General features: G+C 37.9%; 1 pseudogene; it reads left to right on the top strand.

The window, feature by feature from the left end:
* LOC110294120 overlaps window positions 1-3,502 on the top strand; it is a 53,598-nt pseudogene extending 50,096 nt beyond the window's left edge.
* The last annotated feature ends 16,480 nt before the right edge of the window (window positions 3,503-19,982 follow it).

Here is a 19,982-nt window from a genome sequence, read left to right on the forward strand (position 1 = left end):
GGCGTTCCCCTGTACTGGGGCATATAAAGTTTGCAAGTCCAATGGGCCTCTCTTTCCAGTGATGGCCGACTAGGCCATCTTTTGATACATATGCAACTAGAATCAAGAGCTCTGGGGTACTGGTTAGTTCATATGGACCTCATCTTTTATTATTATTGCTTTTGTACAGAAATTTCATTGGTGTTTTCAAAACATCAACAGTATATATTTTTCATTTGAATTCATGAATGCTAATTTTTAAAACTTTTTAAAATTATTTAGTGGAAGAGATTCCCTAGCTTAATTTATTCAACAAAGCTATTTCCTTCTTGTTTTTCATTTGTGAATAGAAAGAACCCATTGTTGTGGAAAATGGATGTTCATTAATCATCTTTGAACAGGTTTTTATTGTGAAGGTTGATTTTGGTTGAAAAGCATAAGTAGAGTCCAGGTAAGGTGAGGATGAACAACGCATTCAATGTGTATTGTTTATGCCAATACTGAACCCATATAAAAACCATCTGAAGGCTTCAGTCTGTTTTCTGCTGGTAACATTTTACAGTTGATTAAAGCTGTCAGAACATTATTCAAATTAAATGCAAAGGCAGGTCATTTAGCAATAGAGAAGTATGTGTAGTCAACCAACATGCAGCACTGCAGCAGAAGGCAAGAGTGCTAATTATCTGAGACCCTCTTGAAGCAGAACAGTGCTGCTTTATTTTTAAAGTACCAATATTAAATTTATATATGTATATTTTTATTTTAAGATTTAAAATGCCATATTAGTTTAAAATTTAAATTTTAGTGTCAGAATGTAGTATGAAAGAGTTATGTCTTTGGGTGATTCCTAAATTATGAAAATAAAAATAATTTAACAAATGAGATAGCAAACTTAAACAAATCAATCTCATTGAGATACTACATCATGATGGAATTACAAATTACAAATTCTTAGTAGATACTTAAATTTTATTCTCTCTTAAAAACTATGTTTGGTTGTGTGCTAAAACACTCTAAAAATTTTATCCAACATTTACATATTTAAAAGATTATAATAGAAAAATGAATTGTTCTTATAGATTCTTGAGCCTGCAGTACACTATGGTTTGGCAGACACTTTTCACTTGCCTACGTGACGTGGGTACTGTGTGAATACTCCAGAACCACAGATTACCCCATTATCCTGGAAAGAAACAGAGATAAATAGAGGAGCTACATTGCTTTCTGGGAGTATCACACTTGAGGGGAAGTTTCTGGTCATAGATCAATATCTCCACCAACTATAAGATGCATTGGTAATGGAATCAATAATGAAAACACATAGTGTTTCTGAGTCACCCCTGTGCAGCCTAGCCTTCCCATGCTAGTGAGACATAGTCCTGGTCCACCCTGCACTACTACTTGGCTTTTCTGTCACGGTGCCTGAGGAAGTACACCATGGAGAGGAAAAAGTAGATGCCTTTTCCTTTTAGGAAGAAATGCTCAGCTCATGGTCCTCATCATTATTCCTTTGTATTCAAACAAGGAAAATTTCCATCTCTAATGCTTCTGATGCCTTGGATAAGATCTGGTATTTGAGTCTGGCAGACCCTTTTAAGGTTGAACAGCAGCAAAGAGCTGAAAATTGACATCATCTCCAATCCTCAGAAACACACTCTGACTTTGGTAGACACAGGCATTGACATGACCAAGGCTGACCTCATAAATAACTCGAAAACCATTGCTAAGCATGGCACAAATGTGCTCATGGAGGCTCTCTATGCTGTTTCAGGCATCTCCATGAACAGACAGTTTTGTGTTGGATTCTGTTCAGCCTATCTAGTGGTAGGGAAAGCACAAAGCACAATGATGATGAACAGTATGAAAGTCTTCTGCTGGTGGATCCTCCACAGTTCATGCAGACTGTGATGAGCCTATTGACAGGGGTACAAAAGTGATCCTTCACCTCAAAGAAGACCAGACAGAATACTTAGAGGAGAGGAGGGCCAAAAAATGTAGGGAAGAAGCACTCACAGTCCATATGCTACCCAATCTCCTCTGTTTGGAGAAGGAACAAGAAAAGGAGATCAGTTATATCATGGCAGAGAAAAATGAGAAAGAGGAATAAGATAAGGATGAGGAAAAGCCTAATATTGAAGATGTGGGATCAGAAGGGGAGCACTATAGTGGCAAAGGTAAGAAAAAGAAAATAAAGAAAATTAAGGAGAAATGTATTGATCAGGAGGTCTTGAATAAGACTAAGCCTATTTGGACCAGTAACACTGATGACATACCTCAAAAGGAATATGGTGAATTTTATAAGTCCCTCACCAATGACTGGGATACTACTTGGCAGTCACACACTTCTCTGTAGAAGGTCAGATAGAATTTGAGCCATTGCTCTTTATTCCTTGGCAAGCTTCCATTGACCTTTTGAGAACAACCAGAAGAACAACATCAAACTGTTTATCCGTTGTGTGTTCATCGTGGACAGCTGTGATGAGCCGAGAACCGAGTCCCTCAACTTTATCTATGACATGGTTTGCTTTGAGGACCTGCCCCTGTACATTTCCTGAGTTGTGTGGCAACAGAGCAAGATCCTGAAAGTCATCTGTGAAAAGACTGTGAGGAAGCTCCTTGAGCTCCTGAGTTGTCTGAAGAGAAAGAGAACTACAAGAAACTTTATGAGGTATTCTCCAAGAATTTAAATCTTGAAATCCACAAACATTCCAGTAATCCTTCCTGCCTGTCTGAGCTGCTTCATTAACATACTGCTCAGTCTTGAGGTGAGATGATGTCCCTGTCAAAATATGTGTCTCACATGAAGGAGATACAGAAGTCCATCTAATATATCACTGGTGAGAGCAAAGAGCTGGTGGCCAACTCTGCTGAAGTGGGGCTTTGAGTTGGTGTATATAACTGAGCCTAATGACAAGCACTGCATGCAGAAGCTCAACGAATTTGATGTGAAGAACCTGTTCTCAGTGACTAAGAAGGGCTACCAGAGGATGATGAAGAAAAGAAACTGGAGTAGATCAAGGCAAAGTTGAAAAATCTTTGCAAGCTCATTAAGGAGATCTTGGATAAGATGGTTGAAAAAGTCACCATCTTCAATAGCCTTGTGTCTTCATGCTGCTACATTGTGTCAAGCACTTATGGCTGGACATGGAACATGAAGGGCTTGTGAAGGCCCAAGCAGCTTGAGACAACTCTACAATAGGGTACATGATGGCCAAAAACACCTAGAGAAATATTCTGACCACCCCATTGTGGAGACCCTGTGGCAGAAGGCTGAGGCAGACAAAAATGACAAAAGTGTCAAGGACCTGGTAGACTTGCTGATTGGAACTACTGTACTCTTCTGGCTTCTCACAAGAGGATCCTGGCACCTACTCCAATTACATCTACCACATGCCTAAACTAAGCCTGGGCATTGATGAAAATGAGGTGACAGAAGAGGAGCCTAGAACTGCTGTTTTTTTCTGATGAGATTTCCCCACTCGAGGGTGATAAGGATGCCCGTTGAATGGAAGAAATAGATTAGAGACTCTCCTGGGAAGCCAATGTCTTCTGAGTAGTTTCCCTGTGACTATCCAGCAGTCTTGACTGGCCCTGACCCACCTGGCTTCTGAATCATATCTAGAGGAATCTCTTCTATCCTTTTCTTGTGCATTAAGGCAAGAAAATTTTCTCCCCCAGAATTACAGGGTTGGATATTGTATATTGTAGGGATTTTCATTTGTTTTATTTTGTTGTGAAATTAGGAGTATGCAAACTAAAGAAGATGAAGTTTTACACACACACACACACACATATCAAAATAAGTGACTAAACAAGTAAACAAATAGTAAACAAATAAACCCACATTCAGATAGAAAACTGGAAAAGAAAAATTTAAAAACGTGTTCAGGAACCAGAGAGGCAAGCCTCACCAATAGAATACAAGAGATGGAAGAACAGGCAATGATGAAAACATAGAAGCAATAGATACTTTGGTCCAGAGGGAAAAAAAAGTTAAATCTAAAAACATGCACGCACATAACATCCAGGAAATCTGGGACACCATGAAAAGACCAAACATGAATATGATATGAATAGCAGAAGGAGAAAAAAAACAACACACAAACAAACAAAAAAATAAATAAAACAGATCGAAGGCACAGAAAATATTTTCCAATAAAACTATAGAAAAAAGGTTTTCTATCTAAAAAAGGAGGTATCTATAAAGTTACAAGAAGCATAAAAACTTTGAATAGATGGGACCAGTAAAGATGTTCCAAGACATATATTCCAAGAAATAAACCAAGACACAAAACAAAAAAGACTTTAAAAAGCTGTATAGGAAGCAAAGCAAAGCAAAACAAAACAAAACAAGACAGACTTACTAGAATATCATGAGAATTTTCAGTGGAGACCATAGTAGGAAGAAGGACATAGACAAATGACTTAGAGACTTCTTTTTCTATTAATTCATTAATTTATTCGTTTTTCATCTTGATCATTTCAGCTCTTCCTGGTACCCCCTTTACACAATATCCCCCCAATTGCCCCTTCCCCTTCTCCTCTGAGAGGGTGGAGTTCTTTTTTATAACTCCCACACTGGCTCATCAAGTCTCTACAGGGTTAGGTGCATCCTATCACACCGAGGCCCGACAAGGCAATCCAGTTATTGGAACAGGGTCCACAGACAGGCAACACCTTTAGGAAGAGGCTCCACTCCATTTCTTGGGGGACCCACATGAAGATCAAGCTGCACATCTGCTACATATGTGGGGGGAGGGGAGCTAGGTCCAGCCCTGTATGGTCAGGTCAGTTGACTTGTTGATCTTCCTGTGGAGTTCATATACACTTCAGGGTCCTCAATTCTTTCAATTCTTCCATAAGAGTCCTGAGCTCCACCCAGTGTTTGGCTATAGGTCTCTCTGCATTTGTTTCAGTCAGCTTCTGGGTGGAACCTCTCAGGTGACAGATGCTAGGCTCCTGTATGCAAGCATAGCAGGGTATCATTAATAGTGACATGAATTGATGCTTGCCCATTAGATGAGTCTCAAGTTGGGTCAGTTATTTGTTTGCCATTCCCTGTCTCTGTTTCATCTTTGTCCCTGCATTTCTTCTAGACAGGACAAGTTTTGGGTCAAATGCTTTGTGGGTGGCTTGGTGTCTTTGTTTATTATTAAGGCATTTTTATTAAATATTTTCTTCATTTAAATTTCAAATGCTATCCCCAAAGTCCCCTATACTCTACCCCCCCCCCCTTGCCATGCTGCCCAACCCACCCACTCCCACTTCATGGGTTAGTGTCTTTATTCCTCCACTAGGGATCCTGTGTAGCTACAGGAGGTAGCCACTTTAGGTTCTATATTCCCACCATTATGAGTCTCAGCTAAAAACACCCCTATAGACTTCTGTAAGCTTCCTCCATCCCAGGACTCTGGCATGTCCTAGAGATGCTACCATCTCCTCAGCTCTGTCAGCCTCGGATTTCCATTCATTTTCTTGGCCCTCTGACCCTCTCTCCTTTCTTACCCCTCATCTGATCCTGAACCCTTCAATTCCTTTCCCTGTCCCCTCTCCCATCCTGTTCCCTTCCTCTATCTGTCTCCTACGACCATTTTATCCCCCCTTCTAGGTGAGGTTCAAGCATCCTTGCTTGGGCCTCTCTTCTTGTTTAGATTCTTTGGGTCTGTGGAATTTATTGTGGGTATCTTGTACTTTATGGCTCATATTCATTTAAAAGTGAGTATATGCTATGCATGTCCTTTTGTGTATAGACACTTTACTCAGGTTGATATTTTTTAGTCCCATCCATTTGCCTGAAAATTTGATGATATTCTTGCTTTTAATAGCTGATTATTATTCCATTACGTAGATGTGTAATAATTTCTTTATCCACTTTTCAGAACATCTGAGTTGTTTCCAATTTCTGGCTATTATAAAGAAAGCTACTATGAGCATAGTGGAGAATGTGTCCTTGTGGTATGGTGAATCAACATTTGGGTGTGGTATGCCCAGGAGCAGTATAGCTGGATCTTTGGATAGAACTACTTCTGTATCTGCCTCCTTTCGATGTTGGATGAAGCTTCTCGTGAGACAGTTATGCTAGATTCCTGTTGCAAGCATAGAAGAATATCATTAACAATGTCAGGGGTTGACTCTCTCACATTGGATGGATCTCAATTGAAGAAGTCATTGGTTGGCTAATCCTCTCCTGTCCTAGGCCTCCAGCTAGTCATTAGAGATGACCCCCAACCCGTGTTCTGGTTGTCATTCTTATTTTCATTCCTCTCCTGCACCCCCACCCCATATCCCCTCATCTGATTGACATCTCTGTTCCCCTCCTCATTTCCTTTTCTACCCACCTCCTTTTCTCTATCTACACACTATGACTATTTTATTTCTTGTTCTGAATGAGACTCATGCATTCTCCCTTGGGACCTTCTTATGACCCAGTATCTTTGGGTCTGTGGATTATAGCCTGGTTGTCTTGCACTTTATGGCTAATATCCACTTATAAGTGAGTGCATGCCATGCATGTCTCTCTGGTTCTGGGTACCTCCCTTAGGATGATATTCTCAAATTCCATCCATTTACCTGCAAAATTCATGCTGTTTTTGTTTTTAATAACTGAATAGTATTCCATTGTGGAGATGGGTCATATTTATTTATCCATTCTTTGGTTGAGGGACATTTAGGTTGTCTTCAGTTTCTGGTCATTATGAATAAAACTGCTATGAATATCCACTATCTCTGTGATATAGTGGGTATCTTTTGGGTATATGACCAAGAGTGGTATAGTTGGGTCTTGAGGTAGATCTAGTCTCAGTTTTCTGAGAAAATGCCAAATTGATTTCCAAAGTGGTTGCACAGGTTTGCCCTCTCACTAGCATGCTCACCATCCTCAGAAGCATATTCTATCACTTCAGTTTCTGATCTCATCCATTCTTATGGGTATAAAATGGCATCTCAGGGTCGTTTTGATTTGCATTTCCCTGATAACTAAAAATGTTGAACATTTCTTTAAGTTCTTCTTGGCCACTAGAAATTATTCTGATTAGATTTTTCTGTTTAGTTTTTACCCTACTTTTATATATGTTATTTACTGGATTGTTGGTCTCTAGTTCCTTGAGCGCCTTATAAATTATGGATATTAACACTCTGTTGGATGTAAGGTTGTTGAAGTTCCTTTCCCAATGGGAAGGCTACTGCTTTTTTTCCCCTATTGACAGTGTCCTTTGTCTTACTGAATTGTTACAGTTTCATTAGCTCCCATTTATTCATTGTTGATCTTAGGGACTGAGCCATTAAAGTTCTGGTCAGGAACTGGTGTCCTGTACTGATGAGTTCAAGACTAGTCCCCAATTTCTGTTTCATTGGATTTAGTGTATCTGGTTTTATTTTGAGCTTTTTGATCTGCATGGACTTGAGATTTGTGCAGGGTGATAAATATAGATCTATCTGCATTATTTTACATGCAGCTATCCAACTACACCAGCACCATCTGTGGAAGATGCTTTCATTTTTCATTGTATGGTTTTGTCTTTACTAAAAATCAAGTGACTGTAGGTATGTGGATTTATTTCAGAATCTTCAATTCCACTCTATTACTAAATATGTCTGTTTCTATAAAAATAACATGCAGTTTATGTCTAAGGATTAGTAGTACATCTTGAACTCAGGAATGGTGATACCTCCAGAATTTCTTTTACTTTACAGTGTTGTTTTAGCTCTCCTGGTTGTTTTGTTTTTCCAAATGAAGTTGAGAGTTTTTTTTTCTCTCAAGATCTGTAAAGAATGGTGTTGGAATTGTCATGGAAATTACATGAATCTGTAGACTTCTTTCAGTAAGATGGTCATTTTCACTATGGTACTCTTACTGATCCATAACTTGAGAGATCTTTCCATTTTCTGATGTCTTCCTTAATTTATTTATTCAGAGACCTGAAGTTCTTGTTATACTGATCTTCACACTTGCTTAGAGACACATCAAAATATTTTATATTATTTGTAGTTATTGTAAAGAATGTTGTTTCCCTAATTTCTCTCTCAGGCTGTTAATTATTTGTAGGAAGGAGAGCTACTGATTTTTCTTTTGAGTTAATTTTGGATCCAGCAACTTTGCTGAAGGTGTTTATCAGCTGTATGAGTTCTCTGGTAGAATTGTTGGGATCACTTACATATATTGTCATATCATCTACAAATAGAAACACTTTGATTTCTTTCTTTCCAATATCTGTTCCCTTCACAACTTTTAGTTTTCTTATTGCTCTAGCTAGCAGTTCATGTACTATATTTAATATATAAGGAGAGCGTCAAAGCCTTTTCTTGTCCTTGATTTCAGTGGAATTACTTTAATTTTCTCTGTGTTCAATTTTATATTGGTTATTGGATTGCTGTATATGACTTTTATTATGTTTAGGTTGCGCCAAAGTATTCTGAACTGTATAAATTTAGAGAGGGTATGGAGCACAAACACTCACGTATTAGTCAATATTCTTCTCTGCTTTTCAACAATTGAGGTAGATGCACTAAGACAAGATGTCTCAAGTTTAGATCATTTGTCTTAAGGCCTTGGTGTGATTTCCTAGCAATGATGGAGTCTAATTTGGAACTGTGAGCTAAAATAAAATCTATTCTTTCTTAAAAACAAATAAACAAAATATCACATCTTATTAAACTCTAGCTAAAGCTAATCAAAAAGAAATACAGACTAACAGCATTTAGAATTAAAGTGTTTATCAGTATAGATCTCATAGCCCCTAAAACAATAGTATGACCTTATAGAATACATAAAACCCAAATTTCCTTTAGTATTTTCTATTACTGTAATAGAATTAAATAAAAAAATATAGTCAATTTTCTTTCTTTGAGAAAATATGAGTAAAGAAGGCATTTAAGAAGTTTAACCAAAATATTTTATGCTTATTCAATCAATATAAAATCTGATAAATTTTTATTTTTACACTTAGTGTGGCTATATGTTTAGCTAACTTTTCAATATATGAGTGAAACAGTAGTGACAGTTAATTTTTCTAGACAATGAAATGAAGTAAAATTTGTTTATGTGTGTGTATTTGTGTGTGTGTGTGTGTGTGTGTTTGAAACCAAGAGAAAAGGTCAATCTAAATGCAAATTAGGGATAGTATTGGAATGTTCATTTAAACAATAAAAGACATGCTAATGCAATTAACTATTAAAATTAAATCTATTAGAAAGATATTTTCACCATCATAGTTTTCATTCTGTCCTCTAAAATCCAAATCTCTATGGAGGTTGTCTTAGTCTTAGGGTTTCTTTTTTTGTTTGTTTGTTTTTGTTTTTTCGAGATAGGGTTTCTCTGTATAGCCCTAGCTGTCCTGGAACTCACTTTGTAGTCCAGGCTGGCCTTGAACTCAGAAATCCACCTGCCTCTGCCTCCCAAGTGCTGGGATTAAAGGCGTGCGCCACCACTGCCCAACAGTCTTAGGGTTTCTATTACTATGAAGAGACACGATAGCCACAGCAACTCTTACAAAGGAAACCATTTAGTTGGGACTGGACAGTTTCAGATGTTTAGTTCATTATCATCATGGTGAGAAGCATGGTAGCATCCAGGGAGACATGGTACTAGAGAAGAAGGTGAAAGTTCTACAGCTTGATCCAAAGGAAACTGGAAAAGATCAGGCTTGTGCTTCAGAGACTTCAAAGCCTACCACTTGTGTATGTACTTCCTCTAACAAAGACATACTTCAAGGGCCACACCTCCTAATAGTGCCATTCCCTACAGGCCTATAGGTGCCTTTTTTTTTTCCTTTCTATTTTTATGTGCTAGCCTCTCTCTATCCTAAGAATTAGAAACTTGAGGTCCAAAATCACTCTGAGTTCTGTTGTATTGAATTTAATCTTGCTTCCTGAAACGCCAATGGCTTTCTTCTAATGTCTTAAAATATTCACAGTTATGAATAGTATTTTATACATTTGATAATACACTATTTCCATTTATTTCATTAGTGAATTTTTTTTTTGTAAAACATGTAGCTTCTCAAATGAGTTTCTTTGAAAAATACCTATTATACTTTAGAAGATTTACAAGGTTTAACAATTTCCAAATAGAAGAAAAAAATTTAAAAATGTATGATAAAACAATATTGGTTGCAATCATTTCCATGCTATTGAAGATGTCTCTTTGCTAACCTTATTTAAGTGAGTTTTTTCTGCATGAGCTGTTCGGCAGGATATCTATTTATGTATTTATTTAGCACATGTCTGGAGTGTTTGGGACTGATTAGATGGCTCTTCTAATAGGCAGCTGCACTCTTGTTGGGGTGATGTTTAAATAGCAGAATTATCGTAAATGTCCATGTACTAGGTGACGACGAATGCTTTTGCAATGAGATAAAATATGCAATTCTGCAGTTTATTCTCAACCTTTCAAGGGGACACGTGAAGGGTACTTTTTATTTTGGTCACCTGAAATTTTTGAAATACAAGTAAACTCAAACAAATTTGGTGAAGCTAATCCTCTTTTGCTTATCCATCTGTTTTGCAAATATTATTTCTGAAATTTTGCAGGGTGTTTAGAATTACCTCCTTTCTCCTCTGATCCTGCTGGATGCATGAGGGGTCTATGCTTAGACCTTGCCTCAAGGTGCTTGTGATGTCAGGGCAACACCAGAGTGGATAAACAGTAAGATTTTACTTTACTCTTAAGCCAAAATCATTTCTGAAGATTAGGTGGTCTTCCCTACTATAGCTGTTGTTATTGTCTACTAATATGTTTTCCCTGCCTTTAAAAGACTCGATGCTCAGTTAGTAAAGCATTTTCTTTGTATCTGCAAGGAGCTGAGATATACTTATCTCCTGAACTCACATTTTAAAGACTGGCTCTGGCATCAGGATTGTTGGCATGCACCAATAATCACAGTTCTGGGGAGTATTACTGACTGGCATACCTACCTAACTTGTGATGTTCTAGGCTCTGAGAGACTCTATCTCAACATAAGAGTATTGACCCTTGAACTACCACATGAGACCGCAGCAGCCTTTTTTGACTCTTTCCTTCTGGGACTCTCCAAAACTACCCACTGTTCTTCAGGGACCCTCCAGCAGGTACAAAAGGCTCAGTGCTTCTGCTATTGGTTCTTAGATCCTTGCTCTAGGAACACTCAAAAGCTTTCCCTGCTGCACTTCCCTGAACCTATAGCCATTGCATATGGCCATATAATATCCTTGCTTTTTTTCCCAGTTCTGCTCTTTCAGGTTTCCCTAAAATTCTGCACTCCTTCATCTTTCTGCATCTTCCAGTTGCTATTCTTGACCAAATAGAAGCATACAAGACCTAGGTTATACCACTTGGGAGAGAGAAGAAAGCAATCACAAGTGGGGAAGGAGGGAGGGACCTGGGAGGAAAAGTGGATGGGGGGAAGGAGTGGGGTTAGAAAGGAACCTAATCTGGTTTTGGGTGGGGGAAAAGGACTGAATCCCCGAGGGCCAGCAGAAAGAATGAAAACAGGAAACCTTGGGAAATAAGATGTTGGGGGGACCATCCATAATGCACCAAAAATCTGGGAGGTGAGAGACTCTCAGGACTCAAAGGTAGGGACCTTAGATGAAATACCTGACAGTAGGGAAAGGGAACTTATAGAGCCCACCTCCAGCAGGAAGACAGGACATCAAGTGAAGGATGGGGTTGCCATCCTACAATCAAAACTCTGACCCATAATTGTTCCTGTCTGAAAGAATCAAAGGGATGGGAATGGTGAGGAGTTTGAGGAAAAGAAGGTATAACAACAGGCACAAAGTGGAATCCAGCTCAAGGGGAGGTCCCAAGGCTATTACTATTACTATTACTATTACTATTACTATTACTATTACTATTATTACTATTACTGAGGCCATGGAGCACACAAAAAGGGACCTATCATGACTGCCCTTCAAAAGACCCAACAAGCAGCTGAAAGAGTCAGATGCAGATATTTGCACCCAACCAATGGACAGAAGCAGCTGACCCCTGCATATAGCAGCTGATATGAGGCCCCCAACACACATACTATGAAATACTTAAATCTCAATCCAGGAACATGGATATTTAGCTAAGTTGATGGTTATGGGGTTTTATTTAATTTTATTCTGATTTGTTTTTTCTTTGCTTTGTTTTTTACACACATATGGAAGTAGATCAGTAAGGAGGTGAGAAGTGCCTGGGAGGAGATAAGGGAGAGGAAATTATAATTGGAATAGATTGTTTGAACTTTCATTATAGAGAAATGTTCAAAAGATGTCTAAAATAAAATATATATTTAGATTATATAATCTAAATACTATTGTATAATCATATACTATTTACAATAGTATAATCATATACTATTGAAAAATCAATCAGAAATTGAAGACTTTCTTATAGCATATTATCTATTTACTAAACCAAAACTGAGATGGACTGTAGATATGTGCACGTAAGGCCATTTTTTAAAAATTACATTCATTGAGTTATATTCTTTGAAATACCTTAGCATCAATAGACTGAGGTTAGTTTGGTCAAGATAAATGGTCTTTCTTATGTGATCTTTGCTTCGATTTGTAAGTATTTTATTGAGGACTTTTGCATCTACAATCATCAGAGAGACTATTTTCTAATTATCCTTGTTGTTTCTATTTCAATTTGTTGCTGTAATGCTTAAATATCTTATGTCTGTATGGACGTGGCACCTGTCGATTATAAATCTGATGACCTATAGCTTAGGCAGGAAATAGGAGGTGAAATATTCCAGAGACTGAAAGGATTCTCTCATAATGCCAGGTGGGAGATCCACCTGGGAAGATTTGACAAAACATGAGCACAGGTAACCAAGAATGTAGCAAAATGATCTCACCAAAAAAGAGCATAGCTAAATGGCCAAGGTATTTATAAATATATAATTTGAGTCTGTGTCTTATTTCTGGGAGCATGGGCCTGGGAGGAAGAACCACCTAACTTCTACAATAGACAATTTAACAGACCAGTATCAAACTAAATACTGAAGTAGTAATATTGAAATTCAATATTGAGTATTTGATATGCAAATTCAAACAAATGTTGAAATAGTAATAATCCATGTCCATATTAGCCAAGGTCCAATCCAAATACTTGGTGCAGAATTTCATCAGAATTTTAAAGAACATAAAACTATGCTTCTCAGAGTAGTGCATTTATAAGAACGAAAAGGAATAGTTCCAAAATCTTTCTCTGAAGCAAGTATTATAATGATAAATCAAAATAGAGACAACAAAGATAATGAGAAAATAGTCTCTCTGATGAATGTAGATTCGAAAATCCCCAATAAAATACTTACAAATCAAAGCCAAGATCATATCAGAAAGACCTTTTATCCTGAACAAATTAACTTCAGTCTACAGATACTAAGATATTTCAAAGAATGTAACTCAATGAATGTAATTTATAAAATAAATGGCCTTATATACACATATCACAAACTCATCTCAATAAATTCAGCAAATACTGGTGGAAACAATATCCTTTTACTATGAAACTCTTGATAAATTAGGAACAGAATGCACATGTTGTTATACATTACAAGCCTATAAACAATAGCACATATTTTGGAGAAAATAATTTGAAGTGATCTGCATCTGGGAGCTGACTCTGTCCCATAGCCCTCTGCACCCCAATCCTACCCAGACATAATTTATCCCCCAGGACTGCTGACAGACCCAAATTCACAGGTGAGAGAACCAGGACCAGACCAATACTAGGCCCAAATGGGAACCATAAACCACAGAGAAGACAGGGACAGGAACCTTCCTGTTTCCATTTGTGCATGGGAACTGACCCTGAACCACAGCACACCACATCCCAATACCATCCAGAGAAAATTTGTCCCCCAAGGGTGTTGACGCATCTAAGTTCACAGTCTCACAAGCTCACAGGAGAGACAAGCTACAGTCAGAGAAAGAAAGGCCAGCTAACTGCAGAGAGATAACCAGATGGTGGGAGGCAAACACAAGAATATAAGCAATAGAAACCAATGCTACTTGGCAAACAGTTCTCCCACCACAGTAGCCCTGGATACTTCAAGGCACCTAAAAAGCAAGATTCCGATCTAAAATAACATCTTATGAAGATGACAGAGGACTTTAAGAAAAATATTAAATCCCTTAAGGAAACACAGGGGGAAAAAATAAACAGGTAGAAGCCCTTAAAGAGGAAACACATGAATTCCTTAAAGGAATACAGGAAAACACAACCAAATAGGTGAAGAAATTAAACAAAACCATTAAGGATTTAAAACTGGAAACAGAAACAATAAAAAAATCATAATGGGAGACAACCCTGAAGATAGAAAACCTACCAAAGAGATCAGGAGTCATAGAAGCAAGCATCACCAACTTAATACAAGAGATAGAGGAGAGAATCTCAGGGGCAGAGGTACCATAGGAAACATTTATGTAACAGTCAAAGAAAATGCAAAGTACAAAAAGCTCTTAACCCAAAACATCCAGGAAATCTAGGACACAATGAGAAGACCAAAGCTAAGGATAATAGGTACAGAAGAGGGAGAAGATTCCCAACTCAAAGGGCCAGCTAACATCTTCAACAAAATTTTAGAATAAAACTTCCCTAACCTAATGAAGAGAAGCCCATAAATATACAAGAAGTCTGTAGAACCCCAAATAGATTGGACCAGAAAAGAAATTTCTCCCAACACATAATAACTAAAATACACCAAATGCACAGAATGAAGAAAGAATATTAAAAGAGGTAAAGGAAAAGGTCAAGTAACATATAAAGGCAGACATATAAGAATTACACCAGACTTCTCAGCAGAGACTCTAAAAGGCAGAAAGTCCTGGACAGATGTCATAAAGACCCTAAAAGAACAAAAATAAGAGCTCAGGCTATTATACTCAGCAAAACTCTCAGTTAACATAGTTGAACAAATGAAGACAAAACCAAATTTAAGCATTATCTTTTCACTAATCCAGCCCAACAAAGGATAATAGATGAAAAACTCCAACACAGGGAGGAAAATGACAACCAAGAAAAAGCAGGAAAGTAATCTTCTTTCAACAAATCCAAAAGAAAAGAGCCACAAAAACATAATTCACCTCTAACAACAAAAATAAGAGAAAAGAGCAAGCACTATTCCTATATCTCAAAATATCAATGGACTTAATTCCCCACTAAAAAACATAGACTAATAAACTAGATACATAAACAGGACCCAGAAATTTGGTACATACAGGAAACACACCTCAATGACAAAGACAGTCACTACCTCAGATTAAAAGGCTGGAAAACAATTTTCCAAGCAAATGGTCTCAAGAAACAAGACAAAGTAGCCATTCTAATATCAAATAAAATCAACTCTCAACCAAAAGTTATCAAAAAAAGATAAGGTATGACACTTCATACTGGTCAAAGGAAAAATCAACCAAGATGAATTCACAATTCTGACCATCTATCCTCCAAATGCAAGAGCACCAACATTCATAAAAGAATCTCTATTAAAGTTCAAAGTAGACATTGCACCCCACACAATAATAGTGGGAGACTTCAACACCCCACTCTCAGCAATGGACAGATCATAGAAACACAAACTAAACAGAGACACAGTGAAACTAACAGAAGTTATGAGCCAAATGGATCTAACAGATATTTATAGAACACTTCATCTAAAAACAAAAGATTATACCTTCTCAGCACCACATGGTACCGTCTCTAAATTTGACCATGCAATAGATCACAAAACAGGCCTTAACAGATACAGGAAGATTGAAATAATCCCATGTATACTATCAGATCACCACAGACTTAGGCTTTTCTTCAATAGCAACAAAAACAATAGAAAGCCCACATACACATGGAAGCTGAACAATGCCCTACTCAATGAAAACTTGGTCAAGGAAGAAATAACAAAAGATATTAAAGACTTTTTAGAATTTAATGAAAATGAAGGCACAACATACCCAAACTTATGAGACACAATTGAAGCAGTGCTAAGAGGAAATGTCATAGCTCTGAGTGCCTCCAAAAAGAAAATGGAGAGAGCATACACTAGCAGCTTAACAGCACATCTGAAAGCTCTAGGAGAAAAGGGAGCAAATACACCCAAGACGAGTAGAAGGCAGGAAATATTCAAACTTAGGGCTGAAAATAACGAAGTAGGAACAAAAGAACTACACACACACACACGCACACTCACATAAACACACACTCACATACACACACACGACGAATCAATAAAAACCAGGAGCTAGTTCTTTGAGGAAATCAACACGATAGATAAACCCTTAGCCAGACTAACCAGAGGGTACAGGGGCAGCATCCAAATTAACAACATCAGAATTGAAAAGGGAGACATAACAGTGAAACATATTTTAAAATAACTATTCTCTTGATCGTATATCTACAGTTGAAAATATTAAATTCATATTCTGCAAACTTTATGGGAATACTATTAATAATTTTTCTTACTGTAAAATTAGGTTTTTCTTAATGTTTAACTTCAAAGAGTTTTTGCTATTTTGAAATTTTTAAAATATACTTACTGATAAACTAATTTCTCTCCTAAAAACACTGATAGTCTTTTTTAAGTAAACTGATTGTTTATAGATGTATAATGCATTTTAAACACTCTCTCACTATGTCAGGTGATATCATGTAAGGGCCTTTGAATATATTTCTTAATGATTCATTTTCACCATTTTATGCACTTTTAGAATGCTTAATTTCCAAAGAATATTTTGTATGAAACAATTTAATATTCAACATTAGGTATAGGATCCTCAGTGATGGATAGTATTAAATATACATTAATGATATTTTTAGTGTATGAAAGGATATGAATATAAAAATTGAGCAAATTTTTATGTATTATTTGATTCTCAAAATACTCATTAATACATTTGTTGAATAAAAAAGCATTTAAATAATAAAAAAATTCTATACTCTTCACAATAGTTACAAGTAATATAAAATGTTTTGTTGTGACTCTAACAAATGAAGTGAAACTGTTTGTAACAAGAACTTCAAGTCTCTAAAACTGAAATTGAAGAAGACCTCAGCAGATGGAAAGATCTCCCATGCTAGTGGATAAGCAGAGTTACCATAGTAAACATGGTCATCCTAACAAAAGCAATCTACAGAGTCAATGCAATTCCCATCAAAATTCTATCTCAATTCTTCTCAGAGATAGGAAGAGCAATTCTCAAATTCATCTGAAATGACAAAAAACCCAAGATAGGGAAAACTATTCTCAGCAATAAGAACTTCTGGGGCAAATATTCTTCCTGAGCTGAAGCTGCACTACAAATAAACAGTGTTAAAAACAGCATAGTATTGCTACAGCGACAGGCATGTAGATCAATGGCATAGAATAGAAGACCCATAATTAAGCCCACACACCTATGGTCAACAGATCTCTAATAAAGAAGCCAAAACCATAAAATGGAGAAAAGACAGCATGCTGGCTCAAATGGCAGTCAGCATGTTAAAGAATGCAAATTGATCGATTTCTATCTCCTTGTACAAAGCTCAAGTCCAAGTGGATCAAGGACCTCCACAGAAAGCTAGATTCACTAAATCTAATAGAAAGAAAGTAGAAAAGAGCCTCAAACACATCAACATACGGGAAAGTTGCCTGAATGTCTTTGGCAAATGGATAGAACTAGAAAACATCATCCTGAGTGAGGTAGCACAGTCACAAAAGAACACATTAATGTCCCCTGCTCTAAGCTCAACTCTAGACAATTGGAATCTCAGGAAACTGAAAAGCTTCTGTAAGGCAAAGAACTCTGTCAACAGAGAAAAATGGCCACCTGCATATTGGGAAAAGATCTTTACTAACCATACAGCCAATAGAGTGCTAATATCCAATATATACAAAGAACTTAAGAATTTAGACTCCACAAAGTGTGGACACTTTGCCCCTTCTTAGAATTGGGAACAAAACACCCATGGTAGGAGTTACAGAGACAAAGTTTGGAGCTGTGGTGAAAGGATGGACCATCTAGAGACTGCCATATCTGGGGATCCATCCCATAATCAGCTTCCAAACACTGACACCATTGCATACATTAGAAAGATTTTGCTGAAAGGACCCAGATAGAGCTGTCTCTTGTGAGAAGATGCCGGGGCCTAGCAAACACAGAAGTGGATGCTCACAGTCAGCTATTGGATACATCACAGGGCCCCCAATGGAGGAGCTAGAGAAAGTACCCAAGGAGCTAAAGGGATCTGCAACCCTATAGGTGGAACAACAATATGAACTAACCAGTACCCCGGAGCTCTTGACTCTAGCTGCATATGTATCAAAAGATGGCCTAGTCGGCCATCACTCGAAAGAGAGGCCCATTGGACATGCAAACTTTATATGCCCCAGTACAGGGGAACGCCAGGACCAAAAAGTGGGAGTGGGTGGGCAGGGGAGTTGGGGGAAGGGTTGGGAGACTTTTGGGATAGCATTGGAAATGTAAATGAGGAAAATACCTAATTAAAAAAAAAAAAAAGAATTTAGACTCCAGCCGAGAGTGGTAGCACAGGCCTTTAATCCCAGCACTTGGGAGGCAGAGGCAAGTGAATTTCTGAGTTCGAGGCCAGCCTGATCTACAAGTGAGTGACAGGACAACCAGGGCTATACAGAGAAAACCTGTCTTGAAAAAACAAAAACCAAACCAAACCAAAACAAACAAACAAACAAAAAAAAGAATTTAGACTCCAGCAAAACAAGGAACCCTATTTAAAAAACAGGGTACAGAGGTAAACAATGAATTCTCAACTGAGGAATCTCAAATGACCAGGAAGCACCTTAAGAAGTGTTCAATATCCTTAGTTATCAGGGAAATGTAAATAGAAATGACACTGAGATTCCATGTCACACCAGTCAGAATGGCTAACATCAAAAACTAGGTGACAAGATGCTGGTAAGGATGTGGAGAAAGGAACACTCCTTCATTCCTGGTTGGATTTCAAGCTGGTACAACCTCTCTGGAAATCAGTCTAGTCCAGAAAAATGGGCATAGTACTACCTGAAGACCCAGATATACCACTCCTGGGCATATACCCAAAAGATGCTCCAACATGTAATGAGGACACATGTTCTACTATATTCATAGCAGCCTTATTTATAGTAGCCAGGAGCTGGAAAGAACCTAGATTTCCTTCAGCAGAGGAATGGATACAGAAAATGTGGTACATTTACACAATGGAGTACTACTCAGCTATTAAAAATGAAATTCTTAGGCAAATGGATGGAACTAGAAAACATCATCCTGAGTGAGGTAGCCCAGTCACAAAAGAACACACATGGTATATACTCTCTGATAAGTGGATATGAAGCAAAAAGCTTGGAATACCTATGATACAACTCACAAACCATATGAAGCTCAAGAAAAAGGAACACCAAAGTGTGGATGCATCAATACTACTTAGAAGGGGGAACAAAACAATCACATGAGATAGAGGGAGGGAGGGAACTGGGAGTTATCGGCAGAGTGAGGGAAAAGAGGGAACAGGATCAGGTGTGGGAAGAAACAGAGGAAAAGTACAGTGTGTCAGGAAACTGAACAGAAGTGTCTAGCTGCAGGGGATGGGAAACTGAGGTAGCCACCAAAAAGTCCCAGATATCAGGAAAGCAGGAGGCTCCCAGAACATAACAGTTATGATGTTAGCTGAAATACCCAACTAAGGGGAGAGAGAACCTGTAGAGACCATATCCAGAGATTAGGCCCAGCCCCTGGTTAAGGGATGGGCCCACCAAGCCTTCTCAAAAATTTGAACCCAGAATGGCTTCTGTCTAAAGAATTGCAGTGATAAAGAGTGGAGCAGAGGCTGAAAGAAAGGCCATACAGAGACTGCCCCACCTAAGGATTCATCCCATTTGCAGACACCAAACCCAGACACAGTTGCTGATGCCAAGAAGCACTTGCTTACAGAGCCTGACCAATACAGATGTGGATGCTCACAGCCAACCACAAGATGGAGCACAGGAACCCCAATGGAAGATTTAGGAGAAGGATTGAAAGAGCTGAAGGGGTTTGCAACACCATAG

Source organism: Mus caroli, chromosome 5 (assembly GCF_900094665.2).
Source record: "Mus caroli chromosome 5, CAROLI_EIJ_v1.1, whole genome shotgun sequence".
NCBI lineage: Eukaryota > Metazoa > Chordata > Mammalia > Rodentia > Muridae > Mus > Mus caroli.